We start from the raw sequence: 15,154 nt of genomic DNA on the forward strand, positions 1-15,154 counted from the left end.
CTGTTGCTTCTACGTACCTGGACAGTGCCAGGAGTGGGTCGGGGTTCTGGTGAGATTGGAATTGGAGGGGTGCACCAGTGGAACCAATGCGGCACTTCTGCCAGGGTACCCATGCAGTCCTCCCCCTCCCCACCACTATCCAGGCATCCTCCTCCTGACAGGTGTTAGGAGGACAGCTTTGCACCCCCCCCCCAAAATACCTGTCACATCTGTGCTTGAGAAATTCAATACTGAAAAATCACATTATGTTTAATGATCTAGTTTGCCTCTAAATTAAAGCAAGAAATTACAATCCATCTCTATCAGTTCTTTTAAAATAAATGTGGCAAGAGCTTTAATAAAAAGGTAAAGGTACCCCTGCCCGTATGGGCCAGTCTTGACAGACTCTAGGGTTGTGCGCCCATCTCACTTAAGAGGCCGGGGGCCAGCGCTGTCCAGAGACACTTCCGGGTCACGTGGCCAGCGTGACATCGCTGCTCTGGCGAGCCAGAGCTGCACACGGAAACGCCGTTTACCTTCCCGCTAGTAAGCGGTCCCTATTTATCTACTTGCACCCGGGGGTGCTTTCGAACTGCTAGGTTGGCAGGTGCTGGGACCGAGCAACGGGAGCGCACCCCGCCGCGGGGATTCGAACCGCCGACCTTTCGATCGGCAAGCCCTAGGCGCTTAGGCTTTTACCCACAGCGCCACCCGCGTCCCAAGTAAGAGCTTTAATACTTAAATATTTATTTTCTTTGTGTGTGTGGATAAAGTATATATTGCTATCAAAACCATCTAGAGTTGACGGCTCTGCTTAAGTGTGTGGTGCATGTTGTTGGTTAGTAACTATCTCTACTTCAGTGGTACCTCGCAAGACGAATGCTTTGCAAGGCGGAAAACTTGCAAAACGAAAGGGTTTTTGGTTTTTTGAGCTGCTTCGCAAGACGATTTTCCCTATGGGCTTGCTTCGCAAGACAGAAATGTCTTGCAAGTTTGTTTCCTTTTTCTTAAAACCATTAATACAGTTGCGACTTGACTTCGAGGAGCAACTCATAGCACGCGGTGTGGTAGCCTTTTTTGAGGTTTTTGAAGACTTTGCTGATTTTTGAAGCTTTTCCAAAACTTTTCCGACACCGTGCTTCGCAAGACGAAAAAACCGCAAGACGAAAAAACTCGCGGAACGAATTAATTTCGTCTTGCGAGGCACCACTGTATTCTCAGTAACAAACCACAACTTCAGATTATGGTTTGTTGGCAGTAAGCATGCCATAGTTAAGCTGCAGGCAGCCTTTACATACAATGCTAAGCCATGGTTTAATAAACCATAGCTTAATAAACCATTGTTTAGAATTATGTGTGAACCAGGCTGTGAGGCTTATTTTGCCACAAATGCAAATATTAGTTAACACACATGGCAGCTGCCCTATTTGTGTACACGTGGTTTTTCCTATATTGAGATGATGGCAGTCAAAAGGCTGGTCTGATATTCTGCTATTGCTGATATAGTTTTTATGATGCTATTTCTGTTTGGTTAATTTTAGTTGTGGTTTATGTTTTTTCTCATTAACACAGCTTGCATTTTAATTAATTGTAGAAGGTAGGTTATTATCATTGAAAGACAGAAAAAGAATAAAGCTTCTGAGAGAGTTAACTCAAAGGTTAAAAGATGAAAATATTCAAGCTATTACCTTGGTGTGAAGAAAGACCACAGACTGCCTGACTGACTAATCAACGCTTAAACAGTCTTTTTCTGCTCTCCTACTTAGCCTGTCGTACAAGCCTCACTTTCTTAGTATTTCAGGTTGTATATGTGGTATATTTTAAAAACTGGCTTGGCTTGTAGTTGTGCTTTCAACTCCTTTTCACTCAAAACACCTTTCCTTCAAGCACTGACCCCTGACCCTTGACACCAGCACTGGGCACTTCTGTCCTCATCTCGCTCTGGGTATGTTTCTTTGGCAGAAATAATTATTTATGGTATGGTAACTATTTAAGAACTTCCCATATGGTATGCTGAGTTGACTTGCACAATACTGTACACTACTCAGCTACAGCTTGCGGTTAGTGGGAAAAGAGCTTAACCATGACTCCTGGTTTAAAAGAGTTATAATTGTCATAATAATCAAATGATTAGTAGTCAAATGATTCCTGTGGATATAAAAAATATCCGTTGCTAGCATTAATATATCATGTGCCCTATCATCTATCTATCTATCTATCTATCTATCTATCTATCTATCTATCATCTATCATCTATCATCTATCATCTATCATCTATCATCTATCATCTATCATCATCTATCATCTATCATCTATCATCTATCTATCTTGTCTATCTTGTCTATCTGTCTCTGTCTGTCTGTCTATCTATCTATCTATAATATAAAATCTCTTTTTTTTAAAAAGTGTTTTTTGATGGTGAGATTTTTTGCTCTGAAGCTCCGCCGTAATGAGTTTAACATCCATATTAGGAGTTAAAGGCCATACTCATCTGACTTGTTCTAAGCTCCATCAAGATGCCAAAAGCAGTGTCAGAAGAGTGCCAAACTTAGCAGAGATTTAAAGGCAATTCCACATGATTGTGACTCAGTGAATCCAAGGCAGGGAAGTGTGGTGGGTGGAACGCCCTCATCAATGTCCAAACCCCATTTGATTTTGCCAGCTGCTTTCAAAAACTATTAAATGAGCAAGTTATAAATAAATAAATAAAGCAAGGTAGCCACTGAAACACCTGATAAAAGAGGGCAGTCTTCTTTAAACTAAGTAAAGTGGCAGGGTGGCAGAAACCTTCCTTTTCATTTCTGTTATTTAAAAGAGAGAATAATGGAATAAAACACAGGGGTTAGAAACAATTTATTCTAGTCACAGGTTGCAAAGGGAGTTGCAGATGTGGGAATCATCCAAATGCCTTAATCAGTGACCAAACTTTCAAGGCCGTCACAGTTTGGTTTCTTTTTCAGCTTGCTGCTCAGCGATGCCTGTAGCATTTATTTTTTAAACCAAATTTATATGCCACTTGATTGTAGTAAAACCTCTAAGCCGCGTCATGCTCTGCTATTGCAGAGTAATACAATTGGTCTGCAATAAACTAAAACATAGAACAGGGTTGTAGCATGGCTATCTCTTAAGTTTAACCAGCTAATTCATCGTTCTCTCTTATAGTATTTCAGTTAGCTGTGTGTACCCTCAGTGGAACATAGAGGTTCCTTAAGCAGGAGTGGCTTTTGAGCTGAGTGCTGTCTTGCTTCAACTCTCCAAGGGCCATGTGATAAAGTGGGCGTGGCCGAGTTGGGGAAGTGGGCCATCACTCCTCCTTAGTGATGGGCATCTCTGTGGATCGCAACAGTTTCAGGGGGGTGAAGATGGATCTTGTTCAGGATGAGTGAACTGGCTATCCCTACAACCTTAAGGTAAAGGTAAAGGGACCCCTGACCATTAGGTCCAGTCGTGACCAACTCTGGGGTTGCGGCGCTCATCTCGCTTTATTGGCCGAGGGAGCTGGCGTACAGTTTCCGGGTCATGTGGCCAGAATGACTAAGCCGCTTCTGGCGAACCAGAGCAGCACACGGAAACGCTGTTTACCTTCCCGCCGGAGCGGTACCTTTTATCTACTTGCACTTCGTGCTTTCGAACTGCTAGGTTGGCAGGAGCAGGGACTGAGCAACGGGAGCTCACCCCGTCACAGGGATTCGAACCGCCAACCTTCTGATTGGCAAGTCGTAGGCTCTGTGGTTTAACCCACAGCGCCACACGCGTCCCTCCCTACAACCTTACTGGGGCCGAATTAAGTGCTTTTTTACAGGTTATTTACAGGCCCTGAAAGTGTCAAACAGCATCAGGTAGCAGAGACCTCAATCACCTCAAAGTGCACCTTGGGGGGCAGGGCATGTGCTCAGTTGTTGCCCCAAAGACTCTGATACATATGATTTGTAAGTCACTGCACATAGGGGAAGGGGAGCCCTTGACACACATCCCTCCAGTCTGTCTGGAGGTAAGGCTCTCCCATCATCCTCCGATTCTGAGGTTGACTCCCCTATAGCTTCTCCTGTCCCACAGCCATGCAGGAGCATGGTGACTACCAAATCTGCTATGGACCATTTATGGAGGGTTGTCTAGGAGCTGCCCAGGGTCCTGATTTGCCTTGCTTTCCATGACTCAGGTAACTACTATCACTTCCCCATCAGAGCAGATCATGTGGAATTTTTTAAGGTGAGGGGGGTGGGAGAATGCCTGATCTATTTCTATTTTTAGGGAACTTTTGATATCTATGCTACTAATTACTTATGTGGATTTAATTTTAGATAAAATGTGCTATTATTGGTACAGTAGTACTATAACATAACAGTTGTAACAATATGTTAAAGGTAAGTAAACATTTATCAGCTTTAGAGATTGACCCATAAGTAGTAGCAGTTGCCAGGCCATTAGCATGTTCACCTCTACATAGCTCCAGCCTTATTTCAGATATTGTGATATATCAAAATACCGTGATGTTTAGCTGGTGATAGCCCAGCCCTACTGTCTAGCCAATGAGGTAAAATTGTCTAATGGGTAAAACCTAAAAGGTGTATGTTGTATGACTCCTATTAAATCTTTTAATTTGAAAGTGAGATGGATATACCCTCTGGTGGAGAAAACTATTACTACAGAACCCTTGCTATACTGGGATAATAAACAGCTTGTTTTCATAGCATTGACATTTTCTGATATGCTCTAGTCTTGGTAGATTTAGAGAGAGATTTTATTTTCAGAAGTATGTGGATTGTGAAAAGAGATTGTAAAACAAAGTCATTGTGTTTGTAAGTGCAGCATGTGACTAATTGTTCTGCATAACGTTTAATGTTCTGCTTTTTACAAACACCAGGTATTAGACTTTTGTTTAATTTGGTATTTGATGACTGAGGACTTCAGATTGCAGCCTCATTTATCCTAAGATTTTCCTAATCTTTTGCATATTAAAAATGGTGAGTTATATTAAAAATATTCCTGAGAGATAGCTGTGTTGTTGTTTGCTGCAAGTGACTTAACACAGCACAAAATATGTGAGACAAGCACACTTGAATTGAACAACAACAAAAATTTACACATATAGACCTTGCACAATAACTGTTTTCTGAATTTTGGTCAAATAAACATGAAATGGACTACTTCTGAACTTTGTCCTATTCTCAAAACAAATGCAGCACCAGCTAATCACAAGACAAAGGTTAATAAAAGGATATGAACGTATGAGGCAAAATCTTGCCTTTGATACCTGCTTCTAAAAACTAAAAACTATAACCACATGAAATGTTTCATGTTTCATATTTTTTGAAGAAGTGGAAGCTGTAAAACTCAAAAGTTGCAGTAAGTAAGCATACTACTAAATGACTTTTCTCTTAATGGCTGAACAGATGTGACCCACAACATTCTGTTATTAAAGATATAATCAGTAATCTTTTTGGCTAAAAAAATGAGGTGCTAGTACTCATATCTTGATAAAAGTGATATGGGTGCCACATCAGCACAAACTGGTTGTCACAGGCAGCAATCAATCAATTAATAGGTGACAATACTCTTTGCTGATGAGTACTATAACAAAAAAAAGCACACTGGGCATAATAAGAGCTCACTTTTTCATTATTATTATTACTTGTAGCTTCTGAAAAGATGCTAGAGTTAGGCTGTTTCCTAATCCTCCAGTTCTCTGCACTGAATTGCATTTCCGTTTCTATGCTCTTTGCCTGGTTATTTGAGGAAACAACTTCTACTAGAATGTAACTAGCGAGCCAAAAGAGAATTGTGACATTTTCCTAGGATCCCATAGTGACACAAACCCTTGTCCAGATTTAACTAAAGTGGCTTAAATTATAAAACTAAGTTTGAGATAATATAAAAATACTTAACAAACAATGAAGACCGTATATACAATATGTATGTTACACAGGTATTTCCTTCTCTCTGTGTGGATACCTGAATATTTTCATTAAAGGTTATGAACCAATATTCAAATACCTCTTCAGCTTAGGGGATTTTTATTAGTATTTTGAAAATAGCTGACTGCAGTTGCGGCTGCAGTATTGGAATCCTCAGTTATACGTTTTTTTGCTTTCTTTTAGCAATATACCGGTACACTTCTTATGGTTTTTGTTTTCAGTCTTGGGTTGTTGAAATTTGAATTTCTGGCCAGCAGGTGGAGACTGAATAAAACTTTCAGCATTTATTTTATAGCTGGCTTTATTCTGAGCAAGGGAAGCAAACCTCAAACAACCCAAGCGTTTTCAAAGATATGATAATGAAAATAAAACAGTATTGTTTAATCCCACTACCAGAAATGCACTTTTGCCCAGGTTTCTGGCAATGGCAACACCGTCATCACTCCCTTACTCACTCACCCAGCTTCCCAGTGTACCCTCACTGGCGGCAGTTAATTACAGTAATGATTTCAGCCCGAGGTCTTTCGTAGGCCTTGGCTTAAAGGTAAAGGTAAAGGGACCCCTGACCATTATTAGGTCCAGTCGTGGCGCTCATCTCGCTTTATTGGCTGAGGGAGCCAGCGTACAGCTTCCGGGTCATGTGGCCAGCATGACTAAGCTGCTTCTGGCGAACCAGAGCAGCGCACGGAAACGCCGTTTACCTTCCCACCGGAGCAGTACCTATTTATCTATTTGTACTTTGAGGTGCTTTCGAACTGCTAGGTTGGCAGGAGCAGGGACCAAGCAATGGGAGCTCACCCCATCGTGGGGATTCGAACCGCCAACCTTCTGATCGGCAAGTCCTAGGCTCTGTGGTGTAACCCACAGCGCCACTAAGCATTGAACATTCTGTATTCAAAGCATGGTAGGGCTGCCATTTCCCAGACATTACAGGGATTTCAAAGGCAAAATTGACATCCAGCCGGGGGGGGCGGTTTCCAAAATGTGACATTTTGTCCTGGATCTTAAAATTGTAAACCTGCAGGAGTTTTTGTAAAAACACACACACAACAACTCCTAGTTTTTACTTTTTGAAATACAGTGGTACCTTGGTTCACGAAGTTAATCCATTCTGAAAGTCTGTTCAACTCCTGAAACCATTCGAAAACCAAGGCGCGGCTTCTGATTGGCTGCAGGAGCCTCCTGTACTCAAGCTACGTCGGATGTTTGGCTTCCGAAAAACTTTCGCAAACCAGAACACTTACTTCCGGGTTTGTGGCGCTCGGGAGCCGATTTGTTCATCAATTAAGCTGTTTGAGAATCCAGGTTCCACTGTATAGCACCCCTAAGATATAGTTCCAGCTTTCTATGTATCTGCAAGTTTCTTTAAAACACTTCAAATCTTTCCGAGGCTGGAGAGAGGGAAAGCACACAGTGTAGTTTTACAAGTGTTTTTAAACCGTCAATATTTTATTTATTTGCTGCAATATTAGTCTCATATTTTTTTAATGCCAAAGCCTGCTCAAGGCAGTCTGAATAATAAATGATAAAAATGGCACAATACAGCCAAAACACAGTTTTAAAAATCTCAACAATAGTAGCAGCAATACTAAAACTAGACTGTAAAACACAACTGCAGATGAAACAACAGCAACCTTGCTGTCTCTGCTGCTTCTGTTCTTTGTTGCTCTAACTTTCAGCAGTCAATCTCATAATGAAAATTATTTGGGTTACGTTTTGTCTTTTGAATGAAAACCTTTCATTTTTGTTTTACCTGCATCTTGTTGAATGGGGATCTTAATTTGATAAACATTTGATATTTCCCAGATAGTGATTGGGCATCAGACTTTATAAGGTGTTTGTTTGTTTGTTTGTTTGTTTGCTTGCTTGCTTGCTTGCTAAATGTGTTACATTTTGCAGAAAATAATTTTTAATATTCCATCCGTATGTTTCTTTCACTCTGATGGCAAGATTTCATTTGTATCCAGTGTTGATGGGAAAGACTCAGAGTAATTGGCTACAGTGGCTTCAGGAGATAAAATTATCAATTAGGAGAGTAGAAACCAAGAGAAGCAGAGGGCTCCAAATCATGGTTTGGAGAACTGTCTGATCTAAGCCAGTATTTTCCCATGAGAGAGGGTTCATGACCTTTGCTTTGCAGTTGAAATAGCAATACCCTTGAAGGATACACCAGTTAGAATCAAACCATTAAAAAAAATTAAAACTACACACTGATTAACCATTGTTTATTGGTTAATTGTTTGCATAGGCTGGGTGGAATAGAAAAGTTCTCAGCAAGCATTAAAAAGTTGGCACAGAAGGTGCCTGTTGAATCTCTGTTGGCAGAATATTCTACAGGACCAAGGCTTGGTTTCTTGTTGTTGTCAAATGAGCCTCACCAACTCGAGCAGCAACAAATGATGTTCCTGCAGAGCAGGCTTCCTCAAACTCAGCCCTCCAGATGATTTTGGCCTACAATTCCCATGATCCCTAGCCAGCAGGACCAGTGGTCAAGGATGATGGGAATTGTAGTCTCAAAACATCTGGAGGGCCGAGTTTGAGGAAGCCTGCTGCAGAGGATCTAGGTGATCAAGCTGGGATATATGGGCTTAGTTTGCAGAGAAGATACATAGCACAAACCAAGTACAGCCTTATGCTGGGAATTCACTTTTACCAACGAACAACTGCACCTGCAACAGCCTGCTACATATTCTGCAGAGTTCAAGATTAACCCTTTGGTTACCACATTAAATAAAGGAGGGAACTGGAGTGCATGTAGGGGGTGGGAGAAGGTAGAACCTAAAGCAGTAGGGTTGAGGGCCACATTCTCTGGTGGGTAGTCTCCAGGGGGGCTGCATGGACTGGGCTAGAGGAGCAAGTGGGTCACAATATAGATATGGCTCAGTAGGCTTTATTCCAATTAGGTCAAAGGTTGCTATACCCACCCATATCTCTCCATCCTAAATCCCAAAAATGAGGCGTTATTACAGCACAGTGTCATATACAGCAGGGCAAACGTCCTCAAGGAGGACATGGGGCTGAAGATCGGAGTCACTATTTTTGTTCATTCTGTCCAGCAGACCTCACCACAACCAACACCATATCACAAACTGTGTATAAATATCCCTTTGGGAGAAACACAGCCCTGGATCCCCCTTGGACACACAGAAATAGGTGCACAGCTCTTTGGATTCTGGCTTCTGTATTTAATTAGGATGATAGGCAGGTTCATTGAAAGAATAGCGTGTTCAGAGCCGTATCTTTAGGGACTAGATGATCCTGAGTACAAGTCACGAGGTCACTCCCACAGCAAACATCAAATTTCATAATGTCTAAATAGCCTGTTACTATCCTCCTGCCCAAGCTGCAAGTTTGCAAAGAAGAAAGGGAATGTCATTGTTTATATGCCAGGAAAGCACTTAAACTGTGTTTGAACAAACCTGATATACTTTTGGTTTCACTAGGGCTGCCAAGAACAGATTGGCTGTATTGTAAGGTGGATCATAGCATATTAAAGGAGCTTAAGAGACTAAAGCAGTCCTCGTGCTAGATGGTATCAGGGTTACTTCCACCAGGGCAAAACTGTGGTATTGTAGGCCAGTTTCCTTATTACCAGTCTTTAAAGGCTGCAGTTATGGTAGTTGGCCCATACGGGCAGGGGTACCTTTACCTTTACCTTTTTATGTTAGATTTTGAAGGTAAACATTTTAAACCTTAATGCACCAGCTCAGTTCACATGACAGAAATGACCGTGGAAACAGCCTTGGGCTTGCACACTGTCCTTCCTGTGTGCTCAAAGTAGTTACTTCCTAGGGTTTTTTTGGCAAACCATAGTTTGTTGTTACACCAGAACCAGAAACTCTTGTTTATGTCTGCCTTGTTAAGCTTGTTTGTGCACTAGCATTAAATCCTGGCCATTGTCACTGACAGTTGGGTCTCCTTCTGCCTTTAATGCAGAGATGGGGAACTTTCCCCCCCTTCTGGGCAACATTCCAGAGCTCAGAAGCCAGAGGCAAAAGTAACCAAAGTGGCAAATACAAATTTTACCTTTGTGCCAGTTGTCTGCTTTCAGCATACACTCACACACCCGTCTTTATCCTTCAGCTAGCCTGATAAAAACACTCAAGAATAGTATGTATGCTAGTCTGCTTAAGGTTGTGGTTGAGGTTTGTGTGTGGCTTGGGAGAGCCTTAGAGTCAGATAGAGAGGCCTGGAGGGCTGACATTCCCCAGACTTGCTCTAGTGCTTATGTGAGCTGAAGAATTATGGATAGGAACTGGAAATCTGGCAAAGCAATGCAAATTAAACTTCTTAAACTTCCAGTTCCTTAACTTTTAGATGTGGCAGTATGCAAGTGAACCAGAAAGCAGATAGGTAGGGTGAGAATTTGGTCTGTGCCAGACTGACAAGAAGTCTTTATTGGACTAGGCAGAATCCTTGCGTCGCCTGATTGCCTCAAATCTACAAACTGTTGCACAGAATGAAGCAAGCTAGCAGTTCCATTCTTTGGAAAGCATGGGCATAGCCAGGATTTGTTTTAAGGCGGGCAGGCATTGTATTAGGGGGGCAGAACCGAGTTATTTGTGATGCAGTTGGTCAGCTAAGTATTTTTATTTATTTACTTGATTGAGGGGGGGCAGCTTCTCTCCCACCCCCGGGCTACACTCATGCTGGTAAGCTACCAGCAGTAGCAGATAGTATGGCACGTCACCTGACAGTCCTTCAGTCAGGCACATCACTGCTGCTTACTGGTGAGCAGAGGGAAAAGGTGGTAGCAAGCTCAGCATGGTACAAATGCACTGGCTGAGCCAATCCAGCACTGTGCCAACATCAACACTGATTCATGCCACAGAAACAAAGGTTACTTGAGTACCACCGTTGGGAGTCCTAAAATGAGACCTCTTGTGCCTTACATCTCCAGCATGCTTGTTTATTTATTTAGCAAGATTTATACACTGCTTAATCAAAATAACAAGAATCTATGAGCTGCTTACAAAACTGAGGCAAAAAAGAACCTTTCCCAGACCGTCATTGTTTTTCAGCCTGAGTCATTCTTCTGAGGGCTCATAAAATGAACTCTTTTTATTCATCTGCCAAGGCCGAAATAACCTACATCCAGAAGGAAGTGTCCAGCTGGTTAGATGGAAAATATAAGTGGTGTAGTAAAACTTTTAAGTTAGGAATGCCAGCAAGAATCTTCCTACCCTTACTTCAACTTTTTTTAAACCATGTCCTTATCTCAGAATACTATGTATTCATGAATTCCTTGAATATTTTAGGCTTAAAATGGTTTTTGAAAGTGGCAGGGAGTTACAATAACAAAAATATTGCTTCCATCCTTTCTTATAATTAGTGTCTTTGGTGCTGGAGATGGGAATGGAGTAAAAACTCTTAGTTGCTGGAATTATGGTTCAGAGTTCCCCACTTCATTTTCTTAATGTAACTCCCTGTCAATGGTATTTGTCTTAACCCCCCACTCACCCCAAACAAGCAAACAACTCTGCCCAGTTGCCTTTTAAAGTATTAATGTAACAAGCTGAAGGCTTTTCAGGACTGCAGGAATAGGGCAAGAATTCTGGGAGATACTTTCCTTGCTTCCCCTCCCCTTCATGTGAAAGCTATCAGACTTAATAGGGCCATCTAGGCCCTGCTTCTAAGCCACCTGCACCCCTGATTGGCTCTCCCACAGCTGCAGTAATTTTCTTGCTCTAGGGCTGGTGCGTTGCTGATCGTATCTCCTCTGCCTCATATTGTTGCTGAGAGAACATAAAAAGTAGGCTGCAAAGGGTAGGTTGTTGTGCTAGTTGCATGATGAATAATTACTCCCTCATACTGTGGTACCTTGGTTCTCAAACACCTTGGTACTCAAACAACTTGGAACCCAAACACTGCAATACCCGGAAGTAAGTGTTCTGGTCTGCGAACTTTTTTTGGAAGCTGAACATGGTCTGTTTTGAGTGTTACACTGAGGTCTGTCTGTTTTTGCTATTTATTTTGTGTTTTTGTGGCTCTTTTTTCTGTGTGACTGTGTGGAACTCAGTTCAGCTACTGATTGATTGTGTGGATGCAGTTCAGTTCAGCTACTGATTGATTGTGTGGATGCAGTACATTGTTTATTGCTTTCATTTTATGGATCCATGATCTCATTAGATAGTAAAATTCATGTTAAATTGCTGTTTTAGGGGTTGTTTTTAATAGTCTGGAACAGATTGATCCATTTTGCATTACTTTCTATGGGAAAGCGCGCCTGGGTTTTGGAACACTTTGGTTTTGGAACAGACTTCCGGAACGGATTAAGTTTGAGAACCAAGGTACCACTGTATATTTAGGGCATAGGGAAAATAGCTTAGTATGCATGTCACCTATCTAAAAACATATTTGCTTGCCCTGGAAAACTTCACACCTAACCTTGTTCAGCTTCCAGCACAGGGCGGCTGCTATAGACAGTATACATAAATCAATAGAAATCACTAGCACATTTCCCCACTAACATAGGCTATCAACATTAGTGGCTTAAAACACAGTGCTGCATTTCTTGTATTTGCATGCTTCTGTACACACCAGAGAAGGGAACAGGATGTCTTCACCTGTATAGTTTCCCTGTGCCCGTAGACTCTTCAACTCGTATTAATGAATCTGTCGTCTGCGCATGTGCCACAGCTGCCTCAAGTGTGCGCACCTCAGCTTAATTGCAAAGTGAGTGTGGCTTGTTTTCCAAACCACGTGGAAGTTGTTTTGAGGGGAAATGCATCTATCGGCAGTATTTCTGATAGTAGTTAATGCCATGTGCTTCAAACACAAGGGTTGGGAAGTGCATTGGAGCCAGAGTAAATGGTAATGTGTACACAGCCATAGATTATTCTGCGCCTTGTCACCAAAAAAGACTTCTCTAGGTTTGGATACAATACCACTGCAAAGTTGCCTGGACGTCACTCTCATCTTTCCATCGGGCACATAGTTGCATACAAGCAGTCTGGGAAGTACCAATGGTCAAAAAGTGACTATTACCATGAAAGTCTCTTCTCAGTTTCTTGTTAGTTTGTGCAGAGCCTTAAAACCTGGAGTACCATGTCCAGTTCTGGGCACCACATATTGACAAGCTGGAATATGTGTAGAAGAGGGCAACCAAGATGATAAAAGGGTCTTGAAACCAAGCCTTATGAGGAACGGCTGAGGGAACTGAGCATGCTTAGCCTGGTAAAGAGGTGACTGAGAAGAGGTATGGTAGCCATCTCTAAAGATCTGAAGGGCTGTCACATGGAGGTTGAAGGAAGCTTGTTTTCTCCGGCTCTCGAGGCTAGGACTGGAACCAATGGCTTCAAGTTACAAGAAAAGGAGATTCCAACTAAACATCAAGAAGAATTTTCTGACAGTAAGAGCTGTTTCAGAGTGAAACAGACTCTCACGAGAGGTGGTGGACTCTCCTTCCTTGGAGGTTTTCAAGCAGAGGCTGGATGGCCGTCTGTCATGTATGATCTAGTTTGGATTCTTGCATTGCAAGAAGTTAGTTAGACTAGATGACTCTTGGAATCCCTTCCAACTCTACAATTCTATGATAATGGATTGTTCTTATGGATCTCAGTTCTAATTTTACTAACACATAATAGGTTTTGAAGTGTTTATTATATCCCACCTTTTTTTAAAAAATGAAAAAACCTATTTGTAAAATCTTGGGGCTACCAGTCATGCACTCGGATCCGCACTCACTTAGCTTCAACAATGCTTCAGTATAATTCCTCAAAGTTTTTTTTAAGAAACCTTAGTCTCTATTAGAAGGTTTGTACTCCAATATGCCTTTGTATGTTGCGGCTCCTGACACTGTATCCCTTCAAGTGCAGATTTATTTATTTATGTAGCAAAATTTATATACTGTTTGATTGTAGGAAAACCTCTAAGTGGTTTACAAAAGATATCCTGTATCTTTACAGACTAGCCATTTAAGAAGTGTTTGATTGCATGTTCCCAAATTTTTCATCCTTTATTTATTGCAGCTAATGGATCACTGCAGACCACCCTTTTTTTCCTTACACTTTGGCTGCAGTCCTTTGCACATTTCCCTGATATTTAGACCCATTGAGCTCAATGGACTTACTTCTGAGTAAACATGTATAGGGTTGCTGTATTAACTCTAAGCTTACATATGATGAATAGGGTAATTGTTAAGTAATTAAAAGACTGGGAGCATACTAAAAAGGTAAAGGTAAAGGTACCCCTGCCCGTACGGGCCAGTCTTGACAGACTCTAGGGTTGTGCGCCCATCTTACTCAAGAGGCCGGGGGCCAGCGCTGTCCGGAGACACTTCCGGGTCACGTGGCCAGCGTGACATCGCTGCTCTGGCGAGCCAGAGCCGCACACGGAAACGCCGTTTACCTTCCCGCTTGTAAGCGGTCCCTATTTATCTACTTGCACCCGAGGGTGCTTTCGAACTGCTAGGTTGGCAGGCGCTGGGACCGAACGGTGGGAGCGCACCCCGCCATGGGGATTCGAACCGCCGACCATGCGATCGGCAAGTCCTAGGCGCTGAGGTTTTACCCACAGCGCCACCCGCGTCCCCGGGAGCATACTACCGTGTCACAAATTTATATAAGATTTGCCTCTACTAATGTATATGTATAGATGCTTCTGGCAAATTAAGGTGGCGGCTGGGTGGGATCTCAATAGCATGGTGCTTTGCAGTGCTCCCAGCTGCCCTAGAATAAACAAAGGTTTATTTAAGTTTTAAAAGAGGAGAAGGGGGCAGGAGGCCCAGAACCCACCACAAAAGAGCCATAGCTTAGTCCCCCCCCCCCCGGTCTACCCCCACCCTCACCCCCAAACAATGCCTGACATTTATTGGATACCATTCAAAAGGCTTATCTGTGCTGCTTTCCTCTGGAACTCTACTTGGTTTCTTTTGTTACAAGCAGCAGTTATTACTCATGCATATCAGTCTCTCTCTTAGTCATTCCACTGTAACTGCAAGGTCAGTTTTAATGAAGTAGCTTCATATTGCTAAATATTTTGGAACAGGGCTGCAGTCTAGATTTCTCTCATGGGGTAAAAAAAGTGACGTTGGTTGAAGAAGCAAAGGAAGATAACATCATAAAGGTGAACTTGTGCAATTCTTGTGTCCTCTGGATTATGGACTGATGAGTGAGGTTGTTCATATCTCTCTGCCTAAACAGAAACCCTGAATGTGCAGTGTTGTGTGTTAAGCAGAGTCCCACTTCCCTTTCTGACCTGCCCAAATTCATGTCCATCTGGCTGCTAAACCAGATGGTTGGTGGTTCAAGTCCACCTAG

At 42.3% G+C, this 15,154-nt stretch overlaps 1 protein-coding gene across 4 annotated transcripts in view; it reads left to right on the forward strand.

Annotated features, from left to right (window-relative positions):
- PLCE1 (phospholipase C epsilon 1) overlaps nt 1–15,154 on the forward strand; it is a 123,171-nt gene that overhangs the window by 19,782 nt on the left and 88,235 nt on the right. The window lies entirely within an intron of this gene.

This window comes from Podarcis muralis, chromosome 6 (assembly GCF_964188315.1).
Source record: "Podarcis muralis chromosome 6, rPodMur119.hap1.1, whole genome shotgun sequence".
Taxonomy (NCBI): domain Eukaryota; kingdom Metazoa; phylum Chordata; class Lepidosauria; order Squamata; family Lacertidae; genus Podarcis; species Podarcis muralis.